The sequence below is a fragment of the Phascolarctos cinereus genome, unplaced genomic scaffold, assembly GCF_003287225.1.
Source record: "Phascolarctos cinereus isolate Bilbo 61053 unplaced genomic scaffold, phaCin_HiC Scaffold_9;HRSCAF=440, whole genome shotgun sequence".
NCBI classification, from domain to species: domain Eukaryota; kingdom Metazoa; phylum Chordata; class Mammalia; order Diprotodontia; family Phascolarctidae; genus Phascolarctos; species Phascolarctos cinereus.
This window is the reverse complement of record NW_027556402.1, coordinates 86,614,568-86,628,630: the sequence shown is the minus strand read 5'-3', so window position 1 is coordinate 86,628,630 and position 14,063 is coordinate 86,614,568. Positions and strand designations below refer to the sequence as shown.

At 40.0% G+C, this 14,063-nt stretch overlaps 2 pseudogenes; one reads left to right on the top strand and one right to left on the bottom strand.

The window, feature by feature from the left end:
* Nucleotides 1-7,065, bottom strand: part of LOC110203779 (coagulation factor XI-like) — a 33,052-nt pseudogene extending 25,987 nt beyond the window's left edge.
* The window catches only part of LOC144455441 (serine/threonine-protein kinase PAK 5-like), a 209,307-nt pseudogene that overhangs the window by 87,614 nt on the left and 107,630 nt on the right, over nt 1-14,063 (top strand).

Below are 14,063 nucleotides of genomic sequence, written 5' to 3'. Positions count from 1 at the left end.
ACACGTAATCAATAGGTCAATCAACAGAAATTTATTAAGAGCCTGCTGTGTGTTAGGCACTGTTTTAGTACCTGGCACATAGTAAATACTTAATAAATACCTGCTGATTGATTGATTAGATTGACTCAAAGTGGTTAAGGGACTTAGCCTAGGTCACATAGCTAATTAATGGATCTTCAACCAGAAGTCCATTCACTATTAATGAATCAATTCCTATTCTCAAGGAGCTTAGATTCTATCAGAAGACACACTCTTTATAGATGTTAATTATATATAGAATAAATAGATTCAAAATAGATTCAAATTAAATACAAGGTTATTAAACACAAGCCAGATAGGGAACAAAGGGGTACTAGTAGTTGGGGGGATAATAATAATGAAAGGATATGCTTGAACATAGTAGAGGAGGAACTAATAGCTAGGAAATGTCAAAAATTAGAGAGGGAGGGGATGCTTGAGGAACATGTACAATGTGACATGTACAACAGGACATATATAATCATAGATTAGGTTTATGCCTGGGGGGAGATCTTCAGGGCTCATCTGTGTGCTTTCTTTGTCCTCTCTTGGTCCCTTCTGAGCATTGATACTCAGTCTCCTACATCATTGACGTATACAGACGTACTCTGAAGTCATCCTCTCTTCAACAAGTACTCATTCCTGCTGTAACTGAAAAGTCCCATAATGACTATAGAAAAGCACCTTATTGGTGTTGAGTCGGTATATCAAAGACATGTGATTTAATCTGTGGAGGATATTTCTCTACTAGATTCCTGTCTTTAGCTTAGTTGGAAGAGAGTTGTCTTTGGCGCTGAGAAGTCACACTGCTAACCCAGAACTAGTCATGCTGCTAGTAAACATCAGAGATTTATCAAAGTCCTAGTTTTTTGACTGAATCTAGCCCTCTATCCATGGCTCTCTACCTCTCTGCTGATGTTGAAAATGCATTAAATAATATCATTAATTAGCCCATTTAAATGATAAAGCCATCCTAAAATATCATTAGGAAATGAAGGATAAAGAAAGCTTTTATGGAATCATGTCCATTGCTCTTTTTTATAATTGATTTTATAATTGAATCTTGTAAGGGGTCACAACAACATACAGTGAGGGATCTTTTTTTGTGTGTTTTAAATAATATTTCCCCCTACAATTACATATCAATATAATTTTTACAAGATTTTAAGTTCCAAATTTTTCTCTCTCCCTCCCTCCCCTGCCCTCTCCTCTTCTAAAAATGGTTGGCGGTTTGATATGGTTTATACATATGCTATCATATAACACATATTTCCATATTCATCACAGTTGTGAAAGAAGAAACAAATTAAAAGAGGAAAAACATGAGAAAGAATAAATTAAGTGAAAAAATATGCTTCGATCTGCATGCAGAGTCCATCTGTTCTTTATCTGGATATGTATAGCTTTCTGAGTCCTTTGTACTTGTCTTGGATCATTGTGTTGCTGAGAAAAGCTGAGTCATTCAGAGTTGATCATAACATGATGCTGCTGATACTGTGTATATAGTGTTTTCCTGGTTCTGCTCCTTTTGCTTTGCATCAGTTTGAACAAGTCTTTGCAGCTTTTCTGAAATGGGACTGTTCATCATCTCTTATTGCACAATAGTATTCCATTACATTCATATACCACAGCTTGTTCAGCCATTCCCCAATTGATGGGCATCCCTTCAATTTCAATATTTTGCTGCCACAACAGGGACAGCTATGAAGATTTTTGCACATGTGGGTCCTTTTCCTTTTTTTATGATCTCTTTGGGATACAGACCTAGTAGTGGTATTGCTGGATCAAAGGGTATGCACAGTTTGGTTGCCCTTTGGGCATAGTTCCAAATTGATTTCCAGAATGGTTGGACCAGTTCTCAACTGTACCAACAACGCATTAGTGTTTCAATTTTCTCACATCCTCTTCAACATTTATCATTTCCCTTTTTGTAATATTAGCCAATCTGATTGATGTGAGGTGGTACCTCAGAGTTGTTTTAATTTGCATTTCTCTAATCAAAAGTGATTTAGAGCACTTCTTCATATATCTATAGATAGCTTTGATTTCTTCACCTGAAAACTACCTGTTCATGTCCTTTAACCATGTATCAGTTGGGGAGTGGTTCGCGTTCTCATAAATTTGACTCAATTCTCTCTATATTTGAGAAATGGGGCCTTTATCAGAGGCACTTTCCCATCTTTCAGCTTTCCTTCTATTCTTAGTTGCATTGGTTTTGTTTGTACAAAAGCTTTTCAATTTAACATGATCAAAATTATCTATTTGACATTTTATAATGCTTTCTATTTCATTTGGTCATGGTTTCTTCCCTCCACATAGATCTGACAGGTAGGCTATACCTTCCTCTTCTAATTTGATTGCTTCATTGTCTATGGTAACTTTTAGCAAGATGTAGTTTCCTTCTTTACCTCTTTTAATTAGGTCTATCTTTGATTTTACTTTGTCTATGATCAGGATTCTACCCCTGCTTTTTTTTTTTACTTCAGCTGAAGCATAATAGATTCTGCTTACCCATACTTTGTGTGTGTCTATCTGCATCAAGCATGGTTCTTCTAAGCAACATATTGTAGGATTCTGGTATTTGATCTACCCTACTATCCACTTCCATTTTATGGAAGAGCTCATCCCATTCACAGTTATGTGAATCACAGTTATGTTTACTATCTGTGTATTTCCCTCCATCTTATTCTTCCTCCCATTTCTCCTCTCCTTCCACTGTTTCCCACCTCACCAGTGTTTTGCTTCTGTCTACCACCTCCCCTGATCTGCCCTCCCTTCTGTCAGTCCCCCACCCCTTTATTTAATCTCCTCCCCTCTTACTTTCCTGTCGGGTAAGATAGATTTCTATGTTAACTGATTGTGTATATTATTCCTTTTGAGCCAATACTGATGAGAGTAAGGTTCAAGACATGCCCATTGCCTCCTTTCCTAACTCCCTCTCCATTATAATAGGTCTTTCATGCCTCTTAGTGTGAGATAACTTCCCCATTCTATCTCTCCTTTCCTTCTGTACCCATTGTACTCCTCTTTTTTATCTCTTAATTTCTTTTTATGTCATTCTCTCAAATTCACCTTATACCCATACCCTCTGCCTATGTACATTCCTTCTATCTGGACTGTTAGTGATACAATTTTTAATAGTTACAAGTATCATCTTCCCATCTAGGGAAGTAAACAGTTTAGCCATATTTAATCCCTTATGGATTTTTCCCCTATTTTACCTGTTTATGCTACTCTTGGGTCTTGATATTGGAGGTCAAATTTTTGGTTTAGTTCTGATCTCTTTATGAAGGCTTAAAATCCTTCTATTTCCTTGAATGACCATTTTTTCCTTGATGTATTATGCTTAGTTTTGCCAGGTAAGTGATTCTTGGTTGTAGTCCTAGCTCCTCTGCCCTCCAGAATGTCATGTTCCATGACCTCTGATCCTTTACTGTTGCAGCTGCCAAGTCCTGTGTGATACTGATTGTGACTCCCTGATATTTAAATTGTTTCTTTCTGGCCACTTTTTTTTTTATTTCTAGGCAATTGGGGTTAAGGGACTTGCCCAGGGTCACACAGCTAGTAAGTATCAAGTGTTTGGTCTGAGGCCAGATTTGAACTCAGGTCTTCCTGACTTCAGGGCCAGTGCTCTATCCATTGCACTACCTAACTCCCTCCCCAGCCACTTTTTCCCCCTTGACCTGGTAGTTCTGAATTGGCTATGATGTATTCCCTGGGATTTTTATTTGGGGATCTCTTTCCTGAGGTGATGAGTGGATTCTTTCAATGCCTATTTTGCTCTCTTCTTCCAAGACATCAGGGCAGTTTTCCTTGACAATTTCTTGAAAGATGCTGTTCAGGTCCTCCTTTTCATTATGGCTTTCAGATAGTCCAGTGATTCTGATACTGTCTCTCCTGGATCTATTTTCCAGGTTAGTTGTTTTTCCTATGAGATATTTTACAGGTTCTTCCATTTTTTTCATTCTTTTGAATTAGTGTGATTGATTCATGACTTCTCATAGAATCATTAGCTTCCACTTGCCCAATATGAACTTTCAAGGTGTTTTCCTCAGTTAGTTTTTGTACTTTCTTTTCCATTTGGCCCATTATACTCTTTAAGGAATTGTTTTCTTCAGTGGACCTTTGTATCTCCTTTTCTGTTTGTCTAGTTCTGCTTTTTAAGAAGTTTCCCAAGCTGTTGAGTCTTTTTTCATATTTCTTTTGCATCACTTTCACTTCTTTTCCCAATTTTTCTTCTACCTCTCTTGTATGATTTTTAAGCTCCTTTTTTGAGCTCTTCCATGAGTTCTTTCTGGGCTTGAGACTATTTCCCATTTTTCTTCGGGGTTTAGCCCATGGTGTTTTGACATTGTTGTCCTCTTCTGAGTTTGAGTCTTGGTCCTCCCTGTCACCATAATAATTCTCTATGATCAGATTCTTTTTTGTTAATCTTTGCTCATCTTTTTTTTTGGGGGGGGGCTTTTTCCTTTCTTCTAAATTTGACCTCTGCTCCCAGAGTGGAAGGTGCTCTATCTCAGTCTTCTTGTGCCAGTGGATGCAGGCCCTGGCTGTTTTTCTAGTGCTGTGCTGATGTTGCCCTGAGGTCCATGGGGGACTGTCATATCTGGTGCTGTGTTGAGGGGTCCAGTGGGGGTGGAAGGAACTGTTAGAGGCTGTAGGGGTCTAGCAGCTTATTTGGTGCTGAACTGGGGTCCTGGTGGTGGTGTCTGGCATGTGCTGAGGCAGGTGGAAGTGTTTCTGTGTTTCCTTTGGAGCATGTGGAGATTTGGCTCCTGGAGGTTGCCCATTTGCCGTGGGTTGTACTGAAGCATGTGGAGGTCCAGCCACAGCAGGACTGCTGCTTACTTAGGGCTGAACTGAAGTACATGGTGATTCTTGGAGCTGGATTCTACTGGTTCCCCTGGCTATGCCAAGGCACATAGTGGGTCCTGGTATTGGTGTCTGCCTGCTCCACCACACTGGGGCTCAGTATCTGCTGCTGGTTTGATGAGGTGGGGCTTGCTGATGGTACGCTTCCTGTCCTAGAATGTGCTCCTCTTTTACCAGAATGAGATGGGCTTTTATTGCCCATCCTCCAAGTCTCCCAAGCTAAAAGCCCAATCCACCACATTTTTCTTCTGTCTCTGCTATTCTAGGATTTGTTCTGGGGCACTATTTTATGGTTGTTTGGAGGTGAATATGGGACAGCTACAAGGATTTATTGCTTACTCCTCTATCTTGGCTCCCAGTGAGGAATCTTGAAGCAATTTCTTAGTGACCTAGTTTTATAGCCAAAAATCTCAATTACTTGTACTTCCTTATTTCGTTTCCCATGAAACAACAATTTATCTAGGTCTTGGGGCAGTGAAAAATCCTGAAATGCCTTCCTAATCTCAAAGAAAGATAGATGTGTCTATCACATTTTTTACTGACAAGTGAATTTTCTTGAACCTGAATTCTATGAACATATGCATATGATTCTAATAACCAGGCTCTCTAATTCACCCAAAATGTCCGGTTGTTTATGCAGAGCTAATCAAGGTTGGCATACTTTAATATGGAAAACTGCCAAAAATATGCCACAGTGGTGGCATAATTAAGATAGATGCAATACACCTCCAGTTTTTTTAAAATGCAAGTTATATACCTTCATTTTTCTTTAATACATAGATTTTAAATAATATAATAATATGTATAAATATAACATTTATTCTACTTAGCTTTCTTGGGTCATATGTAATTATTAGTCGTTTACTAAATATAAGAAGTGGATGAAATCTATTAATCAATTAATAAGCTCAGTTCATGGCTTCTTATGGGCTCATTTAAGAAGAGTGAAAGATTTTAAAACTTTGGTGCATAGGATAAAAAAAACACTGAACAGGTTCTTGTGGACATCAGACCTAATTTGAAAAAAAAGGCAAGAGGAAAAAGTCTCCAATCCCCATCTCAGACAAATAGCAGTAATAATAACTTGCATCTGGTAGTGCTTTGAAGTTCGCAAAGTACCCTCCTCAGTCTCCCTCTATGTCTCTCCATCTATGTCTCTCCATCTATGTCTCTCTGTCTCTCCGTCTTTCTCAGTAAGAAATTAAAAAAACTGAAGCTCAGAAAAGATAAATGACTTACCAAGGTCAAGCAACCAGGGCCTAGGTTTGAAGCTAAATCTCCTCTGATCCCAGGGCCAGTGCTTTTGCCACTACAATATCTGGCCTCAGAGGATCTCTGGTAGCATTGCTCCCTCTGTCTGAAGGGAAAGTGTGATAACCAGACTGAGATACTGACAAGTAGAGAGCAGTGGAATCGAATGATTCTGTTCTTTCTAGGAGGAGATGAGATGGGCCTCCCGACATTGGATTAAGCTAGAATGAGAAAGCAGCAGGTACCATCTTCTAGGAACCCAGGAAAACCATAGGCTGAAGAACATAGTGGACAGGATAACAAAAATTATGACATCCTCAATAGGAAGCATGTATAGTAAGAATCCAACCAATGTGAGTAATTTTACTAATTGGTTACTTTCTAAGGCTTTGATATGAATCTCTTGTTTTCTTTGATTTACAGCCAACCTGTTCATTCTTCAGCCTTGTGAACCTGCATGCCTCTAAGTGGAGTCAATAATTACACACCAGAGGGGCAGGAGACATAGTGTTAAAGGAACCAAAAATAGTAGAAGTCCCCTAAACAGTGCTCCCAGATCTTTTATGTCAGGGGCAGACTCTGGTTCAAGTTTATAATTCCAATAAATGATGTTTTATCTCATAACATGACCAACCCAGTTCCTGCCACTACCCCTGAAATGGGCCTGCTATTTTGGGTAAAACAACAGACCTTTTGGAGGTGTCTTCTACCTACAGCTATTTCAGGAAAATAGAAATTTCTCCTATTCTTTTAAATCCGTAGGAAACTTTCCTCTACAAATTTATGTGGGTTTCTAATCTATGGATTAGAGAATCAGGCAACTTCTTGTCTATAATGCTCATATTTTAAAACAAAATCACACTTACTACCTGACACGAAAGCAAATAAGACAGTGAAATGAATCATTTGATAAAGACAAATCATTCTGAAAAGAGAAACATGTAGCATTATTGGGGAGAATGAAGTTATTGACTTTTGACAAACTCATCACTATGCTGATCAATAGTTGCAGAAACTGCAGTTTTTGAGCTGGATTCTTCCTAGTTGCACGAGCTGATGTAGTTTGTGTGCTTAACTCTTTCAGAATTTCCAAGAATCATGGAACAAGAAGGAACCCAAAGAGGTCACCTGATCCTCTACCTTGCTGAACATAAATGGCTATCAACATTGTTACCCAAACCTATGGTACCTCATGCCAAATCAGTACCTTCCCTCCTTCCTTCCTTTTTTCTTCCTTCCTTCCTTTCTTCCTTTCTTCCCTCTCTCCCTTCCTCCTTACTTTTTTCCTTCTTACCATCCTTCTTTCCTTCCCTCCCTTCTTTCTTTCCTTCTTTCTTTCCCTCCTTTCTTTTTTCCTTTGTTTTCTCCTTCCTTCTCACTCCTTCTCTCCCTCCTTTTTGATCTCTTTGTCATCTCTGAGATGTCCCTATGCAATTCACCAATGAACTCTTCACTCTCCCTGTGCTACAGTAGAGGACTTTTCCCTAAGAAGTACCACACATTTTTTAAATTTAGTAGTAACAGTAGTCCTTGAAGGCCCACATAGGATAGATATAGAGCTAGCCTCAAAATCAGAAAGACCTGGGTTCAAGTACTAGCTGTGGCATATACATATATGTATATGTGTACATATATATATATATGTATATGTATACACACACATATATGTGGTATGTATGTATCAGAAGCGTCAAATACACTGTCTACTGGCCAGCAACACTCCTAAGTGTGGCCTGAATCAGATTAAATGTAATTGGGAAATATTTAACAACAACAACAAACCAATAGATCATAGACAATGTTAGTATGTTGTTTTCTAAGTCAACATGCAGCCTTAGGGATATGATTTAGTGACCCCCATTATTGTTTACATCACTTGTCTATATCTCTCTGGGGATATAAACTTAACCACTCAGTGCCCAAGGCAACCCTCAAAGTCAATAGCTGTAAAGCTGGTGCCCATTTGCATTATCAACCCAGATAAAATTGTGGGCCTAGTCTAAATAAAAAGTAGTTGTGCTTAAGGTACTAAATTGTAACTGTGCAAAACCATACTTTAATGTCCTGGGTGAGTTAAGGAACTTTCTCTAAGCACTGAAATCAACTCTTCTGTGAGAAGGTGACTAGGGGCAAAGGAGAAGAGAATCCCTTAAATCAGGAGCTCTTATAAGATTAAAAATTGAAAAATGCGTCCCCTTCATTCTAGTTATTAGTCATAAATGATGCTAACACTTCCAATTGGCTTAACCAGTGCAGCAACCCTTCTTAAAACGCAGCTTCTTTGAGATTAACTTTTCTTGTAAGGTATACTGTGGTCCTCAGACCAAAATGAATTCTCAATCTAGATGAATGCCAGGTCAGTTAATGGTTGGTAAATAAACTAATTAAGAAAGTTAATGATATGGCTAACTATATTTCACTCTAAGATTTTTTTAATTGCTCTAAAAGAAAAATAAATTTTTTTTTAAAAAAATCTGTACCTGAAAGCACAGCTGTGTTCCTATTTTGTTTTTAACAGCTCTACAATGAAGAGATTTCCTTTCCACCAAAAAAACAGCACGAAAACCTCTTCCCAGCATGGGCTCCTGCAGGCAAAGTTTATTTGATTTAAATATTTGCTTTCTGGAGTCACTGTGCTTTGTAAAGTCTATGTTTCTGTTGTTTGTGCCTGCCCTCAGCTCTGTGAACATCATTCCCAACCTCAGCTTCCAAAATGTTTAAAGAGAGAAATAGCTTCCAAAAATGCTCCAAAATAGAAACTGGCTGGATCTATGACTATATATGGGGGTTAACCTGTTTGAACTCAGGCAACAGACTAGACTGGACACTTTCTGGAGAGATCTCAGGAAAGCTGAGAGGCACACAGATATATCAGGAATGCACCTTAATACAGCAGTCTGTTTTGTGTATGAGCACACCACTTAGGGTATTTTTGTGGCAACTCTCAGATGACCTGATGCATTTCTGATCATATTTGATAGCATCAAGCAGAGATTCCAGGAAGATTTATCATGGCTTTCAGGGAATATTCACAGTTCTCCAAAATGTCTGGGAAAAAACAAACAAAACAAAAAACAAGCAGGACCCTAAACTCTAATCTAAGGCATATCTAGAAGGTAGCAGAAAATACTCTTTTTTTTCCAAGACTGTGGAAACTATAAAACTGTAATTTTATCCTGGCCTACGACCTTAGTGGAAGAGAATGTGTATAAGCTTGTGTGTGTGTGTGTGTGTGTGTGTGTATGGGGGAAAGGGGATGCTAGAGGAAGTGTTATACTTTGTTCAAGGATCATTTGTTTATGGGAAAGCTATCTACAAAGCTATGAAACTTTGGCAAATTTCAGAGAACAGGATGGCAGAGGCAGAAGACCCCCAGCAACTATTTTTAGACCAATCTCTTCATTTTCCCAGTGAGGAAACTGAGGCCCAAAAAGAAGTGATTTTCCCAAATCCATACTTAAAGCAAACTCATAGTGCAACCAAGAACATGTGTCTAGGGTCCCAGCCAGCACTCTTCTCAAATATCCATGGTGGCTTTCTTCCAGATCTATGCATTGGGAAAACAGGCCAGATTCCATTTTGACTGAAGTCCATTTGATGTGGTCACTAACTCTGATACAGGTTACAGGTGATAAATAAAGTCTCCAAAATAATGGCAGTGGATCAGATTCCTAAGGAAGTAGGTAAACTGAAAGGAGATTAGAAGGAAGGGTAACATCTGCAGAGATAAGAACAACCAATGGAAAGTAAGGAAAGGCACTATTAAAGGAGGTGAAGAAAGAGACATTGCAGGAGTAACTCCTTCAGAGTTTCAAATAATTGTAGAGCAAGAAGAAACCTAAAGTAGTTTAAGTAAGGGGGGCCACCCCTACCTCTTATAGGTGAGCATCTCAGGTTCTCAACACACTTGGTTATCAGCACTGCCATATGGGGGGCACAGGGGCATGAAAATGTGGTTGAGGAGTATTTTTAAAAGCAATGAGGAGTCAACTTTTTTGCGGGGGGGGGGGGCAGTCAGTCATGAATAAGTATATATGCCAGGCATTGTGCTAAGTGCTAGGGATACAAAGAAAGGTCAAAAACTGCCCCTACACTCAAGGAGCTCACAGTCTAATGACAGAGACAATACGCAAACCTCCTCGTTGTACATGGAGATATACCCAGGATATACTGGAGGTGATTGGAAGGCAATGGCATTAAAGGGAATTGGGAAAGGGTTCTTGTAGATGGTTGAATTTCCCCTAAGGAAAAGAAGTTGAGGATTAGGGTTTGGAAAAAGTTTTTGCATACAATGTGCTTAAATTTCTTGGGATATTGGTGTGGAAGCCAATGATTCAGATACTTTTATCTGATCGGTTGCTATTGTCTATATCTCGGCATGAAGGTTCCTCATTTAAGAAGCTCAGTGTTCTCGGGTTTCTTTTTTTTTTTTTGCAAAAAGAGGAAATTTGATCTATTTCAATTTCACAAAAGGGATATGCATTGCCTTTATAAGAAATCTCAAGGTAGGATGACAAGACTCTTTGTACAGAAAGATTTTAAAAGAAAATTGATATGTGGGATTAGATAAAATCATTATGTTCCCGGACTACTTAGAGAGTGTATTTACATGTCCACACTCAAACAATGGTGAAAGGGAGGTAACTTTAACTCCCTTGCCTCTGCTTTTAGAAACCGAAAGCTGCAGAATAAAAGAGCTTTAATAAGGAAATGTTTAGAGGGGTGGGGAGCCTGCTGCTTCAAGGCCACATGTGGCCTTCTACGTCCTCAAGTGCAACCCTTTGACTGAATCCAAACTTCACAGAACAAATTTAGATTCAATCAAAGGGCTGCACTTGAGGATGTAGAGGGCCACATGTGGCCTCCAGGGCTCAGGTTCCCCACCCCCTAGGTCTAACTTAGATTTTCTACAGGAAACTTTAACTCAAAAGTTCCTCCATTCTGGTACAACTCCAACTACCCATCGTGACATTCAGTCTATATTGGCTTCTAGAAAACTGTGTCTGAGACTTAAGTACAGCCCTGACAAAGTAATTAGTGCTTGTCACTTGGGAGCTAGCATGATATCCATTAATCAGTTAATCAATAAGCATTTATTAAGCACTTACTATGTGCCTGCTACTGTGGATACAAAAGAAAAGCAAAAACATGGTCCCTGCCCTCAAGGAACTCATAGTCCAGTGGGGAACCATATGCAAAAAGAAAACCAGATAGATAGTAGATATGTACAGTTTTAATGGGAGGTAATCTCCAAGGGAAAGTACTAGTGGTTGAGGTGAATGGGAAAGGTGTCTTGCCCAAGGCAGGATTTAAATGGAGTCTTTTTTTTTTGGTGAGGCAATCGGGGTTAAGTGACTTGCCCAGGGTCACATGGCTAGCAAGCATCAAGTGTCTGAAGCTGGATTTGAACTCAAGTCCTCCTGACTCCAGGGCCAGTGCTCTCTCCACTGCACCACCTAGCTACCCCTAAACTGAGTCTTGAAGGAAGCCATGAGGCAGAGTTAAGGAAGAAGACCATTCCAGACATGAAGTCCACATAGGAAATGTCTGTTGTGTGGAAAAGCAAGTGGGAAGGATAAGAGAGTACAGCGAGGAGAGCTCAGTGTTAGAAGACCAGAAAGCAATGAAGTTAGAAATTGTTCAATTATTTCAGTCACGTTCGCCTCTTTGTGACCCCATTTGGGATTTTCTTGGCAAAGATCCTGGATTGTTTGCCATTTTCTTCTCCAGCTCATTTGACAGATGAGGAAACTGAGGTAACAGGGTTAAGTGACTTGCCTAGGGTCACATAGCTAGTGTCTGAGGCCAGATTGAACTCAGGAAGATGTGTCTCCCTGACTCCAGGCCCTGAGCTCTATCTATTGTGCCAGAGTTAGAAGACCCCAGTTCAAATCCTACCTCTTTCACTTACTATTTTGTGACTAGACCTAAGGGGCTTGTTTGCTCCTCTGTGAATGAGGAAGTTAGACTGGGTGGTCTCTACTGTCCCCTCAGTTCTAACTCCTATGATCTAATAACTACACTTGATTAGTGGATTGAGGTTTCCTACCAGTGACATGCATAGATTCCTTTAATTACAGAAATTCATGAAAATGTAGAAGGAATTGTGAGCAGCATTAGTACCTACACAGAAATTAAATAAAATCTCAGCTTCTTAAACTTAGTTCAACAGAGAAATCTTTTGGCATTTGGCAATAATGGCTCTGATGGGGGTGGGTCCCAAGCCAAGATCTTTGCCCTTTGCCCCAAAGGGAATCTGACTCACAGTCCCAGACCTCATCTCCCTTTGAAAGCCTTAGCCTTACCTTTTAATCTTATTCAGATATGCCCTAAAAGAATCTGGCTCCCTTTTGTCCATAGGCCCCAGAAAGGCCTTCCTTTATCTCCTTTTGAAAGTCTAGCCCCACCTTGATTTTGTGCAGATGTCTTTCAAACTTCTGCCTTCCTGTTTCCCTCCATTAGCTATTCCTTGTCTATTCAATCTCTCAGACCTCCCAATTAGAATTCTTACCTAGACCCTTTCCCAACCCCTTTCTCTGACACCCAAAGTTACTTTAGTATTTAAGATCCACCCTAGCCCTCATTCAGATGCTGAGAATCTCAGGCCACAAGGCTGAGAACCTCTCTTGCCTGCTTGTCTTTACAGGCGTCACCTGGTCAGTGTGATTTATCACTAACAAACTTTTCCTCTGGCTGAAGAAGATTTGAGTTGAATTCATTTAGCAGGGCCCGGTACCACGATCTTGGGGTCCCAGCACCCCAAAAGTCCTAGACCTCTTCAGCTCAAAACATCGATTTTTCTGTGCATAAAAATATGAAATATGATTCCTAATTCCATACAAAACCCTTTGGGAATCAATAGAATTTTCAGGATTTTTCCTATCACAGAGACAAAGCATAATCTCAGGCTTTTTGGAGCTACAAATGGCAGCCCATAGATAGAGCAATGGCCCTAAAGTCAGGAGGACCTGAGTTCAAATCCAGCCTCAGACCAAACACTTAACACTTACTAGCTCCCTGGGCAAGTCACTTAACCCCAATTGCCTTAAAAAAAAAAAAAGGCAGTCCATTGTTGAGTACAAGTTGGACTAGATGATCTCTGAGGCCCCTTCCAGCTCTGAAATTCTGTGTGTGAGGACTCTCTGCAACATGGTACAGTGGAAAGAGTGCTGAACTTGTCATAGGACTTGTCTTTCAGTCTTGGCTCTTCCTGTATGGCCTTGGCGCAAGTCACAATTTCTCTGGCCTTATTTTCCTAATGTATAAAATGAGGTGTTGGAATAGATGCCCTCTCAGGTCATTTCTAGCTCATAGACTTTTTTTTTTAAGCGACAGAGGCAGAGTTAAGTGACTTGCCCAGGGTCACACAGCTAGTAAGTGTCAAATGTCTGAGGCTGGATTTGAACTCAGGTCTTTCTGACTCCAAGGCTGGTGTGCGAGCCACAGCACCAATGGGTGTGGCCTCACTCAAAGTGAGAATCTAAAAAGACCTTCACTTAAAAGGGCCAAGTTCTACCACTGCACTCTGAGCCTTCTCCAATCCTCCTGATCCTTATCTGGCCCCTTTGGACTCAGATGGCTCTGGAGGAAAAAATGAGGCTGGTAACTTTGCACAGCCCTCCCTCACTCACATCAGAGTCAACTGCAAATCATGTCCAGTCTTTCTTCCAGAATGAAAGACAAACCACACAAAGTTCAGCTCTTATCAGTGATCCTATTTACCCCAAAGATAATAGAAGGTTTAGCAGTGGGAGTAGCTGTCTCTGAAGCACAACAGCTAATTGACTTTAGAGGTTAAGGCAATCAATCATTCAGGGCTATGCTGAGCTATGGTTAGAAAGACCCCTCCGGACTAAGCCCCAAAGGGCTGAAGTTTGGATTTCCCTGGGAGGAAGCCTTATTATCTTCTTGACAGAGAAGTC